This window comes from Brachyhypopomus gauderio, unplaced genomic scaffold, assembly GCF_052324685.1.
Source record: "Brachyhypopomus gauderio isolate BG-103 unplaced genomic scaffold, BGAUD_0.2 sc734, whole genome shotgun sequence".
NCBI lineage: Eukaryota > Metazoa > Chordata > Actinopteri > Gymnotiformes > Hypopomidae > Brachyhypopomus > Brachyhypopomus gauderio.
Window position 1 is genome coordinate 18,453 of NW_027507554.1, and position 14,761 is coordinate 33,213.

Sequence of the window (14,761 nt, forward strand, 5' to 3'; positions counted from 1 at the left end):
CAACTCAACTATAAAAGTCACACAGCACCTGGTATTCCCAAGCTGTCTCCCATACAAGTATTAACCTGGCCCAAACCTATTTAGCTTGATAATTAAATCTAATAGGCTTACAGCACCTGGTATTCCCAGGTGGTCTCCCATCCAAGTACTAACCAGGCCCAAACGAGCTTAGCTTCCGAGGTCAAATGAGATCGGGCGTTTTCAGGCTGGTGTGGCCGTAAGCCGTAAAACAATGCAAAGATGACCTATTTATAATGAGAGCAAAACCTGAACAACAGACATTGCTAGTTTTTTTTGCAGAACACCTTTAAGCTTGCTAATTGAATGTAAATAGCAACTCAACTATAAAAGTCACACAGCACCTGGTATTCCCAAGCTGTCTCCCATACAAGTATTAACCTGGCCTAAACCTATTTAGCTTCCTAGGTCAAATAGGATCGGGCGTTTTCAGGCTGGTGTGGCCGTAAGCCATAAAACAATGCAAAGATTATCTAATTATAACAAGAGCAAAACCTGAACAACAGAAATTGCTAGATTTTTGCAGAACACATTTAAGCTTGATAATTAAATCTAATAGGCTTACAGTACCTGGTATTCCCAGGTGGTCTCCCATCCAAGTACTAACCAGGCCCAAACGAGCTTAGCTTCCGAGGTCAAATGAGATCGGGCGTTTTCAGGCTGGTGTGGCCGTAAGCCGTAAAACAATGCAAAGATGACCTATTTATAATGAGAGCAAAACCTGAACAACAGACATTGCTAGTTTTTTTTGCAGAACACCTTTAAGCTTGCTAATTGAATGTAAATAGCAACTCAACTATAAAAGTCACACAGCACCTGGTATTCCCAAGCTGTCTCCCATACAAGTATTAACCTGGCCTAAACCTATTTAGCTTCCTAGGTCAAATGAAATCGGGCGTTTTCAGGCTGGTGTGGCCGTAAGCCATAAAACAATGCAAAGATTATCTAATTATAACAAGAGCAAAACCTGAACAACAGAAATTGCTAGTTTTTTTGCAGAACACATTTAAGCTTGCTAATTGAATGTAAACAGCAACTCAACTATAAAAGTCACACAGCACCTGGTATTCCCAAGCTGTCTCCCATACAAGTATTAACCTGGCCCAAACCTATTTAGCTTGATAATTAAATCTAATAGGCTTACAGCACCTGGTATTCCCAGGTGGTCTCCCATCCAAGTACTAACCAGGCCCAAACAAGCTTAGCTTCCGAGGTCAAATGAGATCGGGCGTTTTCAGGCTGGTGTGGCCGTAAGCCATAAAACAATGCAAAGATGACCTATTTATAATGAGAGCAAAACCTGAACAACAGACATTGCTAGTTTTTTTTGCAGAACACCTTTAAGCTTGCTAATTGAATGTAAATAGCAACTCAACTATAAAAGTCACACAGCACCTGGTATTCCCAAGCTGTCTCCCATACAAGTATTAACCTGGCCTAAACCTATTTAGCTTCCTAGGTCAAATAGGATCGGGCGTTTTCAGGCTGGTGTGGCTGTAAGCCATAAAACAATGCAAAGATTATCTAATTATAACAAGAGCAAAACCTGAACAACAGAAATTGCTAGATTTTTGCAGAACACATTTAAGCTTGATAATTAAATCTAATAGGCTTACAGTACCTGGTATTCCCAGGTGGTCTCCCATCCAAGTACTAACCAGGCCCAAACGAGCTTAGCTTCCGAGGTCAAATGAGATCGGGCGTTTTCAGGCTGGTGTGGCCGTAAGCCGTAAAACAATGCAAAGATGACCTATTTATAATGAGAGCAAAACCTGAACAACAGACATTGCTAGTTTTTTTTGCAGAACACCTTTAAGCTTGCTAATTGAATGTAAATAGCAACTCAACTATAAAAGTCACACAGCACCTGGTATTCCCAAGCTGTCTCCCATACAAGTATTAACCTGGCCTAAACCTATTTAGCTTCCTAGGTCAAATGAAATCGGGCGTTTTCAGGCTGGTGTGGCCGTAAGCCATAAAACAATGCAAAGATTATCTAATTATAACAAGAGCAAAACCTGAACAACAGAAATTGCTAGTTTTTTTGCAGAACACATTTAAGCTTGCTAATTGAATGTAAACAGCAACTCAACTATAAAAGTCACACAGCACCTGGTATTCCCAAGCTGTCTCCCATACAAGTATTAACCTGGCCTAAACCTATTTAGCTTCCTAGGTCAAATGAAATCGGGCGTTTTCAGGCTGGTGTGGCCGTAAGCCATAAAACAATGCAAAGATTATCTAATTATAACAAGAGCAAAACCTGAACAACAGAAATTGCTAGTTTTTTTGCAGAACACATTTAAGCTTGCTAATTGAATGTAAACAGCAACTCAACTATAAAAGTCACACAGCACCTGGTATTCCCAAGCTGTCTCCCATACAAGTATTAACCTGGCCCAAACCTATTTAGCTTGATAATTAAATCTAATAGGCTTACAGCACCTGGTATTCCCAGGTGGTCTCCCATCCAAGTACTAACCAGGCCCAAACGAGCTTAGCTTCCGAGGTCAAATGAGATCGGGCGTTTTCAGGCTGGTGTGGCCGTAAGCCGTAAAACAATGCAAAGATGACCTATTTATAATGAGAGCAAAACCTGAACAACAGACATTGCTAGTTTTTTTTGCAGAACACCTTTAAGCTTGCTAATTGAATGTAAATAGCAACTCAACTATAAAAGTCACACAGCACCTGGTATTCCCAAGCTGTCTCCCATACAAGTATTAACCTGGCCTAAACCTATTTAGCTTCCTAGGTCAAATGAAATCGGGCGTTTTCAGGCTGGTGTGGCCGTAAGCCATAAAACAATGCAAAGATTATCTAATTATAACAAGAGCAAAACCTGAACAACAGAAATTGCTAGTTTTTTTGCAGAACACATTTAAGCTTGCTAATTGAATGTAAACAGCAACTCAACTATAAAAGTCACACAGCACCTGGTATTCCCAAGCTGTCCCCCATACAAGTATTAACCTGGCCAAAACCTATTTAGCTTCCGAGGTCAAATGAGATCGGGCGTTTTCAGGCTGGTGTGGCCGCAAGCCATAAAACAATGCAAAGATTATCTAATTATAACAAGAGCAAAACCTGAACAACAGAAATTGCTAGTTTTTTTGCAGAACACATTTAAGCTTGCTAATTGAATGTAAACAGCAACTCAACTATAAAAGTCACACAGCACCTGGTATTCCCAAGCTGTCTCCCATACAAGTATTAACCTGGCCCAAACCTATTTAGCTTGATAATTAAATCTAATAGGCTTACAGCACCTGGTATTCCCAGGTGGTCTCCCATCCAAGTACTAACCAGGCCCAAACGAGCTTAGCTTCCGAGGTCAAATGAGATCGGGCGTTTTCAGGCTGGTGTGGCCGTAAGCCGTAAAACAATGCAAAGATGACCTATTTATAATGAGAGCAAAACCTGAACAACAGACATTGCTAGTTTTTTTTGCAGAACACCTTTAAGCTTGCTAATTGAATGTAAATAGCAACTCAACTATAAAAGTCACACAGCACCTGGTATTCCCAAGCTGTCTCCCATACAAGTATTAACCTGGCCTAAACCTATTTAGCTTCCTAGGTCAAATGAAATCGGGCGTTTTCAGGCTGGTGTGGCCGTAAGCCATAAAACAATGCAAAGATTATCTAATTATAACAAGAGCAAAACCTGAACAACAGAAATTGCTAGTTTTTTTGCAGAACACATTTAAGCTTGCTAATTGAATGTAAACAGCAACTCAACTATAAAAGTCACACAGCACCTGGCATTCCCAAGCTGTCTCCCATACAAGTATTAACCTGGCCCAAACCTATTTAGCTTGATAATTAAATCTAATAGGCTTACAGCACCTGGTATTCCCAGGTGGTCTCCCATCCAAGTACTAACCAGGCCCAAACGAGCTTAGCTTCCGAGGTCAAATGAGATCGGGCGTTTTCAGGCTGGTGTGGCCGTAAGCCGTAAAACAATGCAAAGATGACCTATTTATAATGAGAGCAAAACCTGAACAACAGACATTGCTAGTTTTTTTTGCAGAACACCTTTAAGCTTGCTAATTGAATGTAAATAGCAACTCAACTATAAAAGTCACACAGCACCTGGTATTCCCAAGCTGTCTCCCATACAAGTATTAACCTGGCCTAAACCTATTTAGCTTCCTAGGTCAAATAGGATCGGGCGTTTTCAGGCTGGTGTGGCCGTAAGCCATAAAACAATGCAAAGATTATCTAATTATAACAAGAGCAAAACCTGAACAACAGAAATTGCTAGATTTTTGCAGAACACATTTAAGCTTGATAATTAAATCTAATAGGCTTACAGTACCTGGTATTCCCAGGTGGTCTCCCATCCAAGTACTAACCAGGCCCAAACGAGCTTAGCTTCCGAGGTCAAATGAGATCGGGCGTTTTCAGGCTGGTGTGGCCGTAAGCCGTAAAACAATGCAAAGATGACCTATTTATAATGAGAGCAAAACCTGAACAACAGACATTGCTAGTTTTTTTTGCAGAACACCTTTAAGCTTGCTAATTGAATGTAAATAGCAACTCAACTATAAAAGTCACACAGCACCTGGTATTCCCAAGCTGTCTCCCATACAAGTATTAACCTGGCCTAAACCTATTTAGCTTCCTAGGTCAAATGAAATCGGGCGTTTTCAGGCTGGTGTGGCCGTAAGCCATAAAACAATGCAAAGATTATCTAATTATAACAAGAGCAAAACCTGAACAACAGAAATTGCTAGTTTTTTTGCAGAACACATTTAAGCTTGCTAATTGAATGTAAACAGCAACTCAACTATAAAAGTCACACAGCACCTGGTATTCCCAAGCTGTCTCCCATACAAGTATTAACCTGGCCCAAACCTATTTAGCTTGATAATTAAATCTAATAGGCTTACAGCACCTGGTATTCCCAGGTGGTCTCCCATCCAAGTACTAACCAGGCCCAAACGAGCTTAGCTTCCGAGGTCAAATGAGATCGGGCGTTTTCAGGCTGGTGTGGCCGTAAGCCGTAAAACAATGCAAAGATGACCTATTTATAATGAGAGCAAAACCTGAACAACAGACATTGCTAGTTTTTTTTGCAGAACACCTTTAAGCTTGCTAATTGAATGTAAATAGCAACTCAACTATAAAAGTCACACAGCACCTGGTATTCCCAAGCTGTCTCCCATACAAGTATTAACCTGGCCTAAACCTATTTAGCTTCCTAGGTCAAATGAAATCGGGCGTTTTCAGGCTGGTGTGGCCGTAAGCCATAAAACAATGCAAAGATTATCTAATTATAACAAGAGCAAAACCTGAACAACAGAAATTGCTAGTTTTTTTGCAGAACACATTTAAGCTTGCTAATTGAATGTAAACAGCAACTCAACTATAAAAGTCACACAGCACCTGGCATTCCCAAGCTGTCTCCCATACAAGTATTAACCTGGCCCAAACCTATTTAGCTTGATAATTAAATCTAATAGGCTTACAGCACCTGGTATTCCCAGGTGGTCTCCCATCCAAGTACTAACCAGGCCCAAACGAGCTTAGCTTCCGAGGTCAAATGAGATCGGGCGTTTTCAGGCTGGTGTGGCCGTAAGCCGTAAAACAATGCAAAGATGACCTATTTATAATGAGAGCAAAACCTGAACAACAGACATTGCTAGTTTTTTTTGCAGAACACCTTTAAGCTTGCTAATTGAATGTAAATAGCAACTCAACTATAAAAGTCACACAGCACCTGGTATTCCCAAGCTGTCTCCCATACAAGTATTAACCTGGCCTAAACCTATTTAGCTTCCTAGGTCAAATGAAATCGGGCGTTTTCAGGCTGGTGTGGCCGTAAGCCATAAAACAATGCAAAGATTATCTAATTATAACAAGAGCAAAACCTGAACAACAGAAATTGCTAGTTTTTTTGCAGAACACATTTAAGCTTGCTAATTGAATGTAAACAGCAACTCAACTATAAAAGTCACACAGCACCTGGTATTCCCAAGCTGTCTCCCATACAAGTATTAACCTGGCCTAAACCTATTTAGCTTCCTAGGTCAAATGAAATCGGGCGTTTTCAGGCTGGTGTGGCCGTAAGCCATAAAACAATGCAAAGATTATCTAATTATAACAAGAGCAAAACCTGAACAACAGAAATTGCTAGTTTTTTTGCAGAACACATTTAAGCTTGCTAATTGAATGTAAACAGCAACTCAACTATAAAAGTCACACAGCACCTGGCATTCCCAAGCTGTCTCCCATACAAGTATTAACCTGGCCCAAACCTATTTAGCTTGATAATTAAATCTAATAGGCTTACAGCACCTGGTATTCCCAGGTGGTCTCCCATCCAAGTACTAACCAGGCCCAAACGAGCTTAGCTTCCGAGGTCAAATGAGATCGGGCGTTTTCAGGCTGGTGTGGCCGTAAGCCGTAAAACAATGCAAAGATGACCTATTTATAATGAGAGCAAAACCTGAACAACAGACATTGCTAGTTTTTTTTGCAGAACACCTTTAAGCTTGCTAATTGAATGTAAATAGCAACTCAACTATAAAAGTCACACAGCACCTGGTATTCCCAAGCTGTCTCCCATACAAGTATTAACCTGGCCTAAACCTATTTAGCTTCCTAGGTCAAATGAAATCGGGCGTTTTCAGGCTGGTGTGGCCGTAAGCCATAAAACAATGCAAAGATTATCTAATTATAACAAGAGCAAAACCTGAACAACAGAAATTGCTAGTTTTTTTGCAGAACACATTTAAGCTTGCTAATTGAATGTAAACAGCAACTCAACTATAAAAGTCACACAGCACCTGGTATTCCCAAGCTGTCTCCCATACAAGTATTAACCTGGCCTAAACCTATTTAGCTTCCTAGGTCAAATGAAATCGGGCGTTTTCAGGCTGGTGTGGCCGTAAGCCATAAAACAATGCAAAGATTATCTAATTATAACAAGAGCAAAACCTGAACAACAGAAATTGCTAGTTTTTTTGCAGAACACATTTAAGCTTGCTAATTGAATGTAAACAGCAACTCAACTATAAAAGTCACACAGCACCTGGTATTCCCAAGCTGTCCCCCATACAAGTATTAACCTGGCCAAAACCTATTTAGCTTCCGAGGTCAAATGAGATCGGGCGTTTTCAGGCTGGTGTGGCCGCAAGCCATAAAACAATGCAAAGATTATCTAATTATAACAAGAGCAAAACCTGAACAACAGAAATTGCTAGTTTTTTTGCAGAACACATTTAAGCTTGCTAATTGAATGTAAACAGCAACTCAACTATAAAAGTCACACAGCACCTGGTATTCCCAAGCTGTCTCCCATACAAGTATTAACCTGGCCCAAACCTATTTAGCTTGATAATTAAATCTAATAGGCTTACAGCACCTGGTATTCCCAGGTGGTCTCCCATCCAAGTACTAACCAGGCCCAAACGAGCTTAGCTTCCGAGGTCAAATGAGATCGGGCGTTTTCAGGCTGGTGTGGCCGTAAGCCGTAAAACAATGCAAAGATGACCTATTTATAATGAGAGCAAAACCTGAACAACAGACATTGCTAGTTTTTTTTGCAGAACACCTTTAAGCTTGCTAATTGAATGTAAATAGCAACTCAACTATAAAAGTCACACAGCACCTGGTATTCCCAAGCTGTCTCCCATACAAGTATTAACCTGGCCTAAACCTATTTAGCTTCCTAGGTCAAATAGGATCGGGCGTTTTCAGGCTGGTGTGGCCGTAAGCCATAAAACAATGCAAAGATTATCTAATTATAACAAGAGCAAAACCTGAACAACAGAAATTGCTAGATTTTTGCAGAACACATTTAAGCTTGATAATTAAATCTAATAGGCTTACAGTACCTGGTATTCCCAGGTGGTCTCCCATCCAAGTACTAACCAGGCCCAAACGAGCTTAGCTTCCGAGGTCAAATGAGATCGGGCGTTTTCAGGCTGGTGTGGCCGTAAGCCGTAAAACAATGCAAAGATGACCTATTTATAATGAGAGCAAAACCTGAACAACAGACATTGCTAGTTTTTTTTGCAGAACACCTTTAAGCTTGCTAATTGAATGTAAATAGCAACTCAACTATAAAAGTCACACAGCACCTGGTATTCCCAAGCTGTCTCCCATACAAGTATTAACCTGGCCTAAACCTATTTAGCTTCCTAGGTCAAATGAAATCGGGCGTTTTCAGGCTGGTGTGGCCGTAAGCCATAAAACAATGCAAAGATTATCTAATTATAACAAGAGCAAAACCTGAACAACAGAAATTGCTAGTTTTTTTGCAGAACACATTTAAGCTTGCTAATTGAATGTAAACAGCAACTCAACTATAAAAGTCACACAGCACCTGGTATTCCCAAGCTGTCTCCCATACAAGTATTAACCTGGCCCAAACCTATTTAGCTTGATAATTAAATCTAATAGGCTTACAGCACCTGGTATTCCCAGGTGGTCTCCCATCCAAGTACTAACCAGGCCCAAACAAGCTTAGCTTCCGAGGTCAAATGAGATCGGGCGTTTTCAGGCTGGTGTGGCCGTAAGCCATAAAACAATGCAAAGATGACCTATTTATAATGAGAGCAAAACCTGAACAACAGACATTGCTAGTTTTTTTTGCAGAACACCTTTAAGCTTGCTAATTGAATGTAAATAGCAACTCAACTATAAAAGTCACACAGCACCTGGTATTCCCAAGCTGTCTCCCATACAAGTATTAACCTGGCCTAAACCTATTTAGCTTCCTAGGTCAAATAGGATCGGGCGTTTTCAGGCTGGTGTGGCTGTAAGCCATAAAACAATGCAAAGATTATCTAATTATAACAAGAGCAAAACCTGAACAACAGAAATTGCTAGATTTTTGCAGAACACATTTAAGCTTGATAATTAAATCTAATAGGCTTACAGTACCTGGTATTCCCAGGTGGTCTCCCATCCAAGTACTAACCAGGCCCAAACGAGCTTAGCTTCCGAGGTCAAATGAGATCGGGCGTTTTCAGGCTGGTGTGGCCGTAAGCCGTAAAACAATGCAAAGATGACCTATTTATAATGAGAGCAAAACCTGAACAACAGACATTGCTAGTTTTTTTTGCAGAACACCTTTAAGCTTGCTAATTGAATGTAAATAGCAACTCAACTATAAAAGTCACACAGCACCTGGTATTCCCAAGCTGTCTCCCATACAAGTATTAACCTGGCCTAAACCTATTTAGCTTCCTAGGTCAAATGAAATCGGGCGTTTTCAGGCTGGTGTGGCCGTAAGCCATAAAACAATGCAAAGATTATCTAATTATAACAAGAGCAAAACCTGAACAACAGAAATTGCTAGTTTTTTTGCAGAACACATTTAAGCTTGCTAATTGAATGTAAACAGCAACTCAACTATAAAAGTCACACAGCACCTGGTATTCCCAAGCTGTCTCCCATACAAGTATTAACCTGGCCTAAACCTATTTAGCTTCCTAGGTCAAATGAAATCGGGCGTTTTCAGGCTGGTGTGGCCGTAAGCCATAAAACAATGCAAAGATTATCTAATTATAACAAGAGCAAAACCTGAACAACAGAAATTGCTAGTTTTTTGCAGAACACATTTAAGCTTGCTAATTGAATGTAAACAGCAACTCAACTATAAAAGTCACACAGCACCTGGTATTCCCAAGCTGTCTCCCATACAAGTATTAACCTGGCCCAAACCTATTTAGCTTGATAATTAAATCTAATAGGCTTACAGCACCTGGTATTCCCAGGTGGTCTCCCATCCAAGTACTAACCAGGCCCAAACGAGCTTAGCTTCCGAGGTCAAATGAGATCGGGCGTTTTCAGGCTGGTGTGGCCGTAAGCCGTAAAACAATGCAAAGATGACCTATTTATAATGAGAGCAAAACCTGAACAACAGACATTGCTAGTTTTTTTTGCAGAACACCTTTAAGCTTGCTAATTGAATGTAAATAGCAACTCAACTATAAAAGTCACACAGCACCTGGTATTCCCAAGCTGTCTCCCATACAAGTATTAACCTGGCCTAAACCTATTTAGCTTCCTAGGTCAAATAGGATCGGGCGTTTTCAGGCTGGTGTGGCCGTAAGCCATAAAACAATGCAAAGATTATCTAATTATAACAAGAGCAAAACCTGAACAACAGAAATTGCTAGATTTTTGCAGAACACATTTAAGCTTGATAATTAAATCTAATAGGCTTACAGTACCTGGTATTCCCAGGTGGTCTCCCATCCAAGTACTAACCAGGCCCAAACGAGCTTAGCTTCCGAGGTCAAATGAGATCGGGCGTTTTCAGGCTGGTGTGGCCGTAAGCCGTAAAACAATGCAAAGATGACCTATTTATAATGAGAGCAAAACCTGAACAACAGACATTGCTAGTTTTTTTTGCAGAACACCTTTAAGCTTGCTAATTGAATGTAAATAGCAACTCAACTATAAAAGTCACACAGCACCTGGTATTCCCAAGCTGTCTCCCATACAAGTATTAACCTGGCCTAAACCTATTTAGCTTCCTAGGTCAAATAGGATCGGGCGTTTTCAGGCTGGTGTGGCCGTAAGCCATAAAACAATGCAAAGATTATCTAATTATAACAAGAGCAAAACCTGAACAACAGAAATTGCTAGATTTTTGCAGAACACATTTAAGCTTGATAATTAAATCTAATAGGCTTACAGTACCTGGTATTCCCAGGTGGTCTCCCATCCAAGTACTAACCAGGCCCAAACGAGCTTAGCTTCCGAGGTCAAATGAGATCGGGCGTTTTCAGGCTGGTGTGGCCGTAAGCCGTAAAACAATGCAAAGATGACCTATTTATAATGAGAGCAAAACCTGAACAACAGACATTGCTAGTTTTTTTTGCAGAACACCTTTAAGCTTGCTAATTGAATGTAAATAGCAACTCAACTATAAAAGTCACACAGCACCTGGTATTCCCAAGCTGTCTCCCATACAAGTATTAACCTGGCCTAAACCTATTTAGCTTCCTAGGTCAAATGAAATCGGGCGTTTTCAGGCTGGTGTGGCCGTAAGCCATAAAACAATGCAAAGATTATCTAATTATAACAAGAGCAAAACCTGAACAACAGAAATTGCTAGTTTTTTTGCAGAACACATTTAAGCTTGCTAATTGAATGTAAACAGCAACTCAACTATAAAAGTCACACAGCACCTGGTATTCCCAAGCTGTCTCCCATACAAGTATTAACCTGGCCCAAACCTATTTAGCTTGATAATTAAATCTAATAGGCTTACAGCACCTGGTATTCCCAGGTGGTCTCCCATCCAAGTACTAACCAGGCCCAAACAAGCTTAGCTTCCGAGGTCAAATGAGATCGGGCGTTTTCAGGCTGGTGTGGCCGTAAGCCATAAAACAATGCAAAGATGACCTATTTATAATGAGAGCAAAACCTGAACAACAGACATTGCTAGTTTTTTTTGCAGAACACCTTTAAGCTTGCTAATTGAATGTAAATAGCAACTCAACTATAAAAGTCACACAGCACCTGGTATTCCCAAGCTGTCTCCCATACAAGTATTAACCTGGCCTAAACCTATTTAGCTTCCTAGGTCAAATAGGATCGGGCGTTTTCAGGCTGGTGTGGCTGTAAGCCATAAAACAATGCAAAGATTATCTAATTATAACAAGAGCAAAACCTGAACAACAGAAATTGCTAGATTTTTGCAGAACACATTTAAGCTTGATAATTAAATCTAATAGGCTTACAGTACCTGGTATTCCCAGGTGGTCTCCCATCCAAGTACTAACCAGGCCCAAACGAGCTTAGCTTCCGAGGTCAAATGAGATCGGGCGTTTTCAGGCTGGTGTGGCCGTAAGCCGTAAAACAATGCAAAGATGACCTATTTATAATGAGAGCAAAACCTGAACAACAGACATTGCTAGTTTTTTTTGCAGAACACCTTTAAGCTTGCTAATTGAATGTAAATAGCAACTCAACTATAAAAGTCACACAGCACCTGGTATTCCCAAGCTGTCTCCCATACAAGTATTAACCTGGCCTAAACCTATTTAGCTTCCTAGGTCAAATGAAATCGGGCGTTTTCAGGCTGGTGTGGCCGTAAGCCATAAAACAATGCAAAGATTATCTAATTATAACAAGAGCAAAACCTGAACAACAGAAATTGCTAGTTTTTTTGCAGAACACATTTAAGCTTGCTAATTGAATGTAAACAGCAACTCAACTATAAAAGTCACACAGCACCTGGTATTCCCAAGCTGTCTCCCATACAAGTATTAACCTGGCCTAAACCTATTTAGCTTCCTAGGTCAAATGAAATCGGGCGTTTTCAGGCTGGTGTGGCCGTAAGCCATAAAACAATGCAAAGATTATCTAATTATAACAAGAGCAAAACCTGAACAACAGAAATTGCTAGTTTTTTTGCAGAACACATTTAAGCTTGCTAATTGAATGTAAACAGCAACTCAACTATAAAAGTCACACAGCACCTGGTATTCCCAAGCTGTCCCCCATACAAGTATTAACCTGGCCAAAACCTATTTAGCTTCCGAGGTCAAATGAGATCGGGCGTTTTCAGGCTGGTGTGGCCGCAAGCCATAAAACAATGCAAAGATTATCTAATTATAACAAGAGCAAAACCTGAACAACAGAAATTGCTAGTTTTTTTGCAGAACACATTTAAGCTTGCTAATTGAATGTAAACAGCAACTCAACTATAAAAGTCACACAGCACCTGGTATTCCCAAGCTGTCTCCCATACAAGTATTAACCTGGCCCAAACCTATTTAGCTTGATAATTAAATCTAATAGGCTTACAGCACCTGGTATTCCCAGGTGGTCTCCCATCCAAGTACTAACCAGGCCCAAACGAGCTTAGCTTCCGAGGTCAAATGAGATCGGGCGTTTTCAGGCTGGTGTGGCCGTAAGCCGTAAAACAATGCAAAGATGACCTATTTATAATGAGAGCAAAACCTGAACAACAGACATTGCTAGTTTTTTTTGCAGAACACCTTTAAGCTTGCTAATTGAATGTAAATAGCAACTCAACTATAAAAGTCACACAGCACCTGGTATTCCCAAGCTGTCTCCCATACAAGTATTAACCTGGCCTAAACCTATTTAGCTTCCTAGGTCAAATGAAATCGGGCGTTTTCAGGCTGGTGTGGCCGTAAGCCATAAAACAATGCAAAGATTATCTAATTATAACAAGAGCAAAACCTGAACAACAGAAATTGCTAGTTTTTTTTGCAGAACACATTTAAGCTTGCTAATTGAATGTAAACAGCAACTCAACTATAAAAGTCACACAGCACCTGGCATTCCCAAGCTGTCTCCCATACAAGTATTAACCTGGCCCAAACCTATTTAGCTTGATAATTAAATCTAATAGGCTTACAGCACCTGGTATTCCCAGGTGGTCTCCCATCCAAGTACTAACCAGGCCCAACGAGCTTAGCTTCCGAGGTCAAATGAGATCGGGCGTTTTCAGGCTGGTGTGGCCGTAAGCCGTAAAACAATGCAAAGATGACCTATTTATAATGAGAGCAAAACCTGAACAACAGACATTGCTAGTTTTTTTTGCAGAACACCTTTAAGCTTGCTAATTGAATGTAAATAGCAACTCAACTATAAAAGTCACACAGCACCTGGTATTCCCAAGCTGTCTCCCATACAAGTATTAACCTGGCCTAAACCTATTTAGCTTCCTAGGTCAAATGAAATCGGGCGTTTTCAGGCTGGTGTGGCCGTAAGCCATAAAACAATGCAAAGATTATCTAATTATAACAAGAGCAAAACCTGAACAACAGAAATTGCTAGTTTTTTTGCAGAACACATTTAAGCTTGCTAATTGAATGTAAACAGCAACTCAACTATAAAAGTCACACAGCACCTGGCATTCCCAAGCTGTCTCCCATACAAGTATTAACCTGGCCCAAACCTATTTAGCTTGATAATTAAATCTAATAGGCTTACAGCACCTGGTATTCCCAGGTGGTCTCCCATCCAAGTACTAACCAGGCCCAAACGAGCTTAGCTTCCGAGGTCAAATGAGATCGGGCGTTTTCAGGCTGGTGTGGCCGTAAGCCGTAAAACAATGCAAAGATGACCTATTTATAATGAGAGCAAACCTGAACAACAGACATTGCTAGTTTTTTTTGCAGAACACCTTTAAGCTTGCTAATTGAATGTAAATAGCAACTCAACTATAAAAGTCACACAGCACCTGGTATTCCCAAGCTGTCTCCCATACAAGTATTAACCTGGCCTAAACCTATTTAGCTTCCTAGGTCAAATGAAATCGGGCCGTTTTCAGGCTGGTGTGGCCGTAAGCCATAAAACAATGCAAAGATTATCTAATTATAACAAGAGCAAAACCTGAACAACAGAAATTGCTAGTTTTTTTGCAGAACACATTTAAGCTTGCTAATTGAATGTAAACAGCAACTCAACTATAAAAGTCACACAGCACCTGGTATTCCCAAGCTGTCTCCCATACAAGTATTAACCTGGCCTAAACCTATTTAGCTTCCTAGGTCAAATGAAATCGGGCGTTTTCAGGCTGGTGTGGCCGTAAGCCATAAAACAATGCAAAGATTATCTAATTATAACAAGAGCAAAAACCTGAACAACAGAAATTGCTAGTTTTTTTGCAGAACACATTTAAGCTTGCTAATTGAATGTAAACAGCAACTCAACTATAAAAGTCACACAGCACCTGGTATTCCCAAGCTGTCCCCCATACAAGTATTAACCTGGCCAAAACCTATTTAGCTTCCGAGGTC

The 14,761-nt window shown here is 40.4% G+C and overlaps 23 non-coding genes and 31 pseudogenes across 23 annotated transcripts; all 54 read right to left on the reverse strand.

Moving 5' to 3' along the window:
- Positions 1-104: 104 nt before the first annotated feature.
- LOC143507755 (5S ribosomal RNA) lies at positions 105-223 on the reverse strand. Its single transcript, XR_013128932.1, has one exon. It is a non-coding gene; the product is annotated as a 5S ribosomal RNA (ribosomal RNA).
- Positions 224-350: 127 nt separating this feature from the next.
- LOC143507688 (5S ribosomal RNA) lies at positions 351-469 on the reverse strand (annotated as a pseudogene).
- A 107-nt stretch (positions 470-576) lies between these two features.
- Positions 577-695, reverse strand: LOC143507783 (5S ribosomal RNA). Its single transcript, XR_013128959.1, has one exon. It is a non-coding gene; the product is annotated as a 5S ribosomal RNA (ribosomal RNA).
- Positions 696-822: 127 nt separating this feature from the next.
- On the reverse strand, positions 823-941 carry LOC143507727 (5S ribosomal RNA; annotated as a pseudogene).
- A 214-nt stretch (positions 942-1,155) lies between these two features.
- On the reverse strand, positions 1,156-1,274 carry LOC143507771 (5S ribosomal RNA). Its single transcript, XR_013128947.1, has one exon. It is a non-coding gene; the product is annotated as a 5S ribosomal RNA (ribosomal RNA).
- A 127-nt stretch (positions 1,275-1,401) lies between these two features.
- Positions 1,402-1,520, reverse strand: LOC143507696 (5S ribosomal RNA; annotated as a pseudogene).
- A 107-nt stretch (positions 1,521-1,627) lies between these two features.
- On the reverse strand, positions 1,628-1,746 carry LOC143507784 (5S ribosomal RNA). Its single transcript, XR_013128960.1, has one exon. It is a non-coding gene; the product is annotated as a 5S ribosomal RNA (ribosomal RNA).
- Positions 1,747-1,873: 127 nt separating this feature from the next.
- Positions 1,874-1,992, reverse strand: LOC143507728 (5S ribosomal RNA; annotated as a pseudogene).
- Positions 1,993-2,118: 126 nt separating this feature from the next.
- On the reverse strand, positions 2,119-2,237 carry LOC143507729 (5S ribosomal RNA; annotated as a pseudogene).
- A 214-nt stretch (positions 2,238-2,451) lies between these two features.
- On the reverse strand, positions 2,452-2,570 carry LOC143507756 (5S ribosomal RNA). Its single transcript, XR_013128933.1, has one exon. It is a non-coding gene; the product is annotated as a 5S ribosomal RNA (ribosomal RNA).
- A 127-nt stretch (positions 2,571-2,697) lies between these two features.
- On the reverse strand, positions 2,698-2,816 carry LOC143507730 (5S ribosomal RNA; annotated as a pseudogene).
- Positions 2,817-2,942: 126 nt separating this feature from the next.
- Positions 2,943-3,061, reverse strand: LOC143507679 (5S ribosomal RNA; annotated as a pseudogene).
- A 214-nt stretch (positions 3,062-3,275) lies between these two features.
- Positions 3,276-3,394, reverse strand: LOC143507757 (5S ribosomal RNA). Its single transcript, XR_013128934.1, has one exon. It is a non-coding gene; the product is annotated as a 5S ribosomal RNA (ribosomal RNA).
- Positions 3,395-3,521: 127 nt separating this feature from the next.
- LOC143507731 (5S ribosomal RNA) lies at positions 3,522-3,640 on the reverse strand (annotated as a pseudogene).
- A 214-nt stretch (positions 3,641-3,854) lies between these two features.
- Positions 3,855-3,973, reverse strand: LOC143507758 (5S ribosomal RNA). Its single transcript, XR_013128935.1, has one exon. It is a non-coding gene; the product is annotated as a 5S ribosomal RNA (ribosomal RNA).
- A 127-nt stretch (positions 3,974-4,100) lies between these two features.
- Positions 4,101-4,219, reverse strand: LOC143507689 (5S ribosomal RNA; annotated as a pseudogene).
- Positions 4,220-4,326: 107 nt separating this feature from the next.
- On the reverse strand, positions 4,327-4,445 carry LOC143507785 (5S ribosomal RNA). The gene has a single exon (XR_013128961.1). It is a non-coding gene; the product is annotated as a 5S ribosomal RNA (ribosomal RNA).
- A 127-nt stretch (positions 4,446-4,572) lies between these two features.
- Positions 4,573-4,691, reverse strand: LOC143507733 (5S ribosomal RNA; annotated as a pseudogene).
- A 214-nt stretch (positions 4,692-4,905) lies between these two features.
- LOC143507759 (5S ribosomal RNA) lies at positions 4,906-5,024 on the reverse strand. The gene has a single exon (XR_013128936.1). It is a non-coding gene; the product is annotated as a 5S ribosomal RNA (ribosomal RNA).
- A 127-nt stretch (positions 5,025-5,151) lies between these two features.
- On the reverse strand, positions 5,152-5,270 carry LOC143507734 (5S ribosomal RNA; annotated as a pseudogene).
- Positions 5,271-5,484: 214 nt separating this feature from the next.
- Positions 5,485-5,603, reverse strand: LOC143507760 (5S ribosomal RNA). Its single transcript, XR_013128937.1, has one exon. It is a non-coding gene; the product is annotated as a 5S ribosomal RNA (ribosomal RNA).
- Positions 5,604-5,730: 127 nt separating this feature from the next.
- LOC143507735 (5S ribosomal RNA) lies at positions 5,731-5,849 on the reverse strand (annotated as a pseudogene).
- A 126-nt stretch (positions 5,850-5,975) lies between these two features.
- LOC143507736 (5S ribosomal RNA) lies at positions 5,976-6,094 on the reverse strand (annotated as a pseudogene).
- A 214-nt stretch (positions 6,095-6,308) lies between these two features.
- Positions 6,309-6,427, reverse strand: LOC143507761 (5S ribosomal RNA). The gene has a single exon (XR_013128938.1). It is a non-coding gene; the product is annotated as a 5S ribosomal RNA (ribosomal RNA).
- A 127-nt stretch (positions 6,428-6,554) lies between these two features.
- LOC143507737 (5S ribosomal RNA) lies at positions 6,555-6,673 on the reverse strand (annotated as a pseudogene).
- A 126-nt stretch (positions 6,674-6,799) lies between these two features.
- Positions 6,800-6,918, reverse strand: LOC143507738 (5S ribosomal RNA; annotated as a pseudogene).
- A 126-nt stretch (positions 6,919-7,044) lies between these two features.
- Positions 7,045-7,163, reverse strand: LOC143507680 (5S ribosomal RNA; annotated as a pseudogene).
- A 214-nt stretch (positions 7,164-7,377) lies between these two features.
- Positions 7,378-7,496, reverse strand: LOC143507762 (5S ribosomal RNA). Its single transcript, XR_013128939.1, has one exon. It is a non-coding gene; the product is annotated as a 5S ribosomal RNA (ribosomal RNA).
- Positions 7,497-7,623: 127 nt separating this feature from the next.
- Positions 7,624-7,742, reverse strand: LOC143507690 (5S ribosomal RNA; annotated as a pseudogene).
- A 107-nt stretch (positions 7,743-7,849) lies between these two features.
- On the reverse strand, positions 7,850-7,968 carry LOC143507787 (5S ribosomal RNA). Its single transcript, XR_013128963.1, has one exon. It is a non-coding gene; the product is annotated as a 5S ribosomal RNA (ribosomal RNA).
- Positions 7,969-8,095: 127 nt separating this feature from the next.
- LOC143507739 (5S ribosomal RNA) lies at positions 8,096-8,214 on the reverse strand (annotated as a pseudogene).
- A 214-nt stretch (positions 8,215-8,428) lies between these two features.
- On the reverse strand, positions 8,429-8,547 carry LOC143507772 (5S ribosomal RNA). The gene has a single exon (XR_013128948.1). It is a non-coding gene; the product is annotated as a 5S ribosomal RNA (ribosomal RNA).
- A 127-nt stretch (positions 8,548-8,674) lies between these two features.
- LOC143507697 (5S ribosomal RNA) lies at positions 8,675-8,793 on the reverse strand (annotated as a pseudogene).
- Positions 8,794-8,900: 107 nt separating this feature from the next.
- Positions 8,901-9,019, reverse strand: LOC143507788 (5S ribosomal RNA). The gene has a single exon (XR_013128964.1). It is a non-coding gene; the product is annotated as a 5S ribosomal RNA (ribosomal RNA).
- Positions 9,020-9,146: 127 nt separating this feature from the next.
- LOC143507740 (5S ribosomal RNA) lies at positions 9,147-9,265 on the reverse strand (annotated as a pseudogene).
- A 126-nt stretch (positions 9,266-9,391) lies between these two features.
- Positions 9,392-9,510, reverse strand: LOC143507741 (5S ribosomal RNA; annotated as a pseudogene).
- A 213-nt stretch (positions 9,511-9,723) lies between these two features.
- LOC143507764 (5S ribosomal RNA) lies at positions 9,724-9,842 on the reverse strand. Its single transcript, XR_013128941.1, has one exon. It is a non-coding gene; the product is annotated as a 5S ribosomal RNA (ribosomal RNA).
- Positions 9,843-9,969: 127 nt separating this feature from the next.
- Positions 9,970-10,088, reverse strand: LOC143507691 (5S ribosomal RNA; annotated as a pseudogene).
- Positions 10,089-10,195: 107 nt separating this feature from the next.
- Positions 10,196-10,314, reverse strand: LOC143507789 (5S ribosomal RNA). The gene has a single exon (XR_013128965.1). It is a non-coding gene; the product is annotated as a 5S ribosomal RNA (ribosomal RNA).
- Positions 10,315-10,441: 127 nt separating this feature from the next.
- Positions 10,442-10,560, reverse strand: LOC143507692 (5S ribosomal RNA; annotated as a pseudogene).
- A 107-nt stretch (positions 10,561-10,667) lies between these two features.
- LOC143507790 (5S ribosomal RNA) lies at positions 10,668-10,786 on the reverse strand. The gene has a single exon (XR_013128966.1). It is a non-coding gene; the product is annotated as a 5S ribosomal RNA (ribosomal RNA).
- Positions 10,787-10,913: 127 nt separating this feature from the next.
- Positions 10,914-11,032, reverse strand: LOC143507742 (5S ribosomal RNA; annotated as a pseudogene).
- A 214-nt stretch (positions 11,033-11,246) lies between these two features.
- Positions 11,247-11,365, reverse strand: LOC143507773 (5S ribosomal RNA). Its single transcript, XR_013128949.1, has one exon. It is a non-coding gene; the product is annotated as a 5S ribosomal RNA (ribosomal RNA).
- Positions 11,366-11,492: 127 nt separating this feature from the next.
- On the reverse strand, positions 11,493-11,611 carry LOC143507699 (5S ribosomal RNA; annotated as a pseudogene).
- Positions 11,612-11,718: 107 nt separating this feature from the next.
- On the reverse strand, positions 11,719-11,837 carry LOC143507791 (5S ribosomal RNA). Its single transcript, XR_013128967.1, has one exon. It is a non-coding gene; the product is annotated as a 5S ribosomal RNA (ribosomal RNA).
- Positions 11,838-11,964: 127 nt separating this feature from the next.
- LOC143507744 (5S ribosomal RNA) lies at positions 11,965-12,083 on the reverse strand (annotated as a pseudogene).
- Positions 12,084-12,209: 126 nt separating this feature from the next.
- LOC143507745 (5S ribosomal RNA) lies at positions 12,210-12,328 on the reverse strand (annotated as a pseudogene).
- A 126-nt stretch (positions 12,329-12,454) lies between these two features.
- LOC143507681 (5S ribosomal RNA) lies at positions 12,455-12,573 on the reverse strand (annotated as a pseudogene).
- Positions 12,574-12,787: 214 nt separating this feature from the next.
- On the reverse strand, positions 12,788-12,906 carry LOC143507765 (5S ribosomal RNA). The gene has a single exon (XR_013128942.1). It is a non-coding gene; the product is annotated as a 5S ribosomal RNA (ribosomal RNA).
- Positions 12,907-13,033: 127 nt separating this feature from the next.
- Positions 13,034-13,152, reverse strand: LOC143507746 (5S ribosomal RNA; annotated as a pseudogene).
- Positions 13,153-13,367: 215 nt separating this feature from the next.
- LOC143507670 (5S ribosomal RNA) lies at positions 13,368-13,485 on the reverse strand. Its single transcript, XR_013128918.1, has one exon. It is a non-coding gene; the product is annotated as a 5S ribosomal RNA (ribosomal RNA).
- A 127-nt stretch (positions 13,486-13,612) lies between these two features.
- Positions 13,613-13,731, reverse strand: LOC143507747 (5S ribosomal RNA; annotated as a pseudogene).
- A 214-nt stretch (positions 13,732-13,945) lies between these two features.
- LOC143507766 (5S ribosomal RNA) lies at positions 13,946-14,064 on the reverse strand. Its single transcript, XR_013128943.1, has one exon. It is a non-coding gene; the product is annotated as a 5S ribosomal RNA (ribosomal RNA).
- A 372-nt stretch (positions 14,065-14,436) lies between these two features.
- Positions 14,437-14,555, reverse strand: LOC143507748 (5S ribosomal RNA; annotated as a pseudogene).
- Positions 14,556-14,761: the final 206 nt, after the last annotated feature.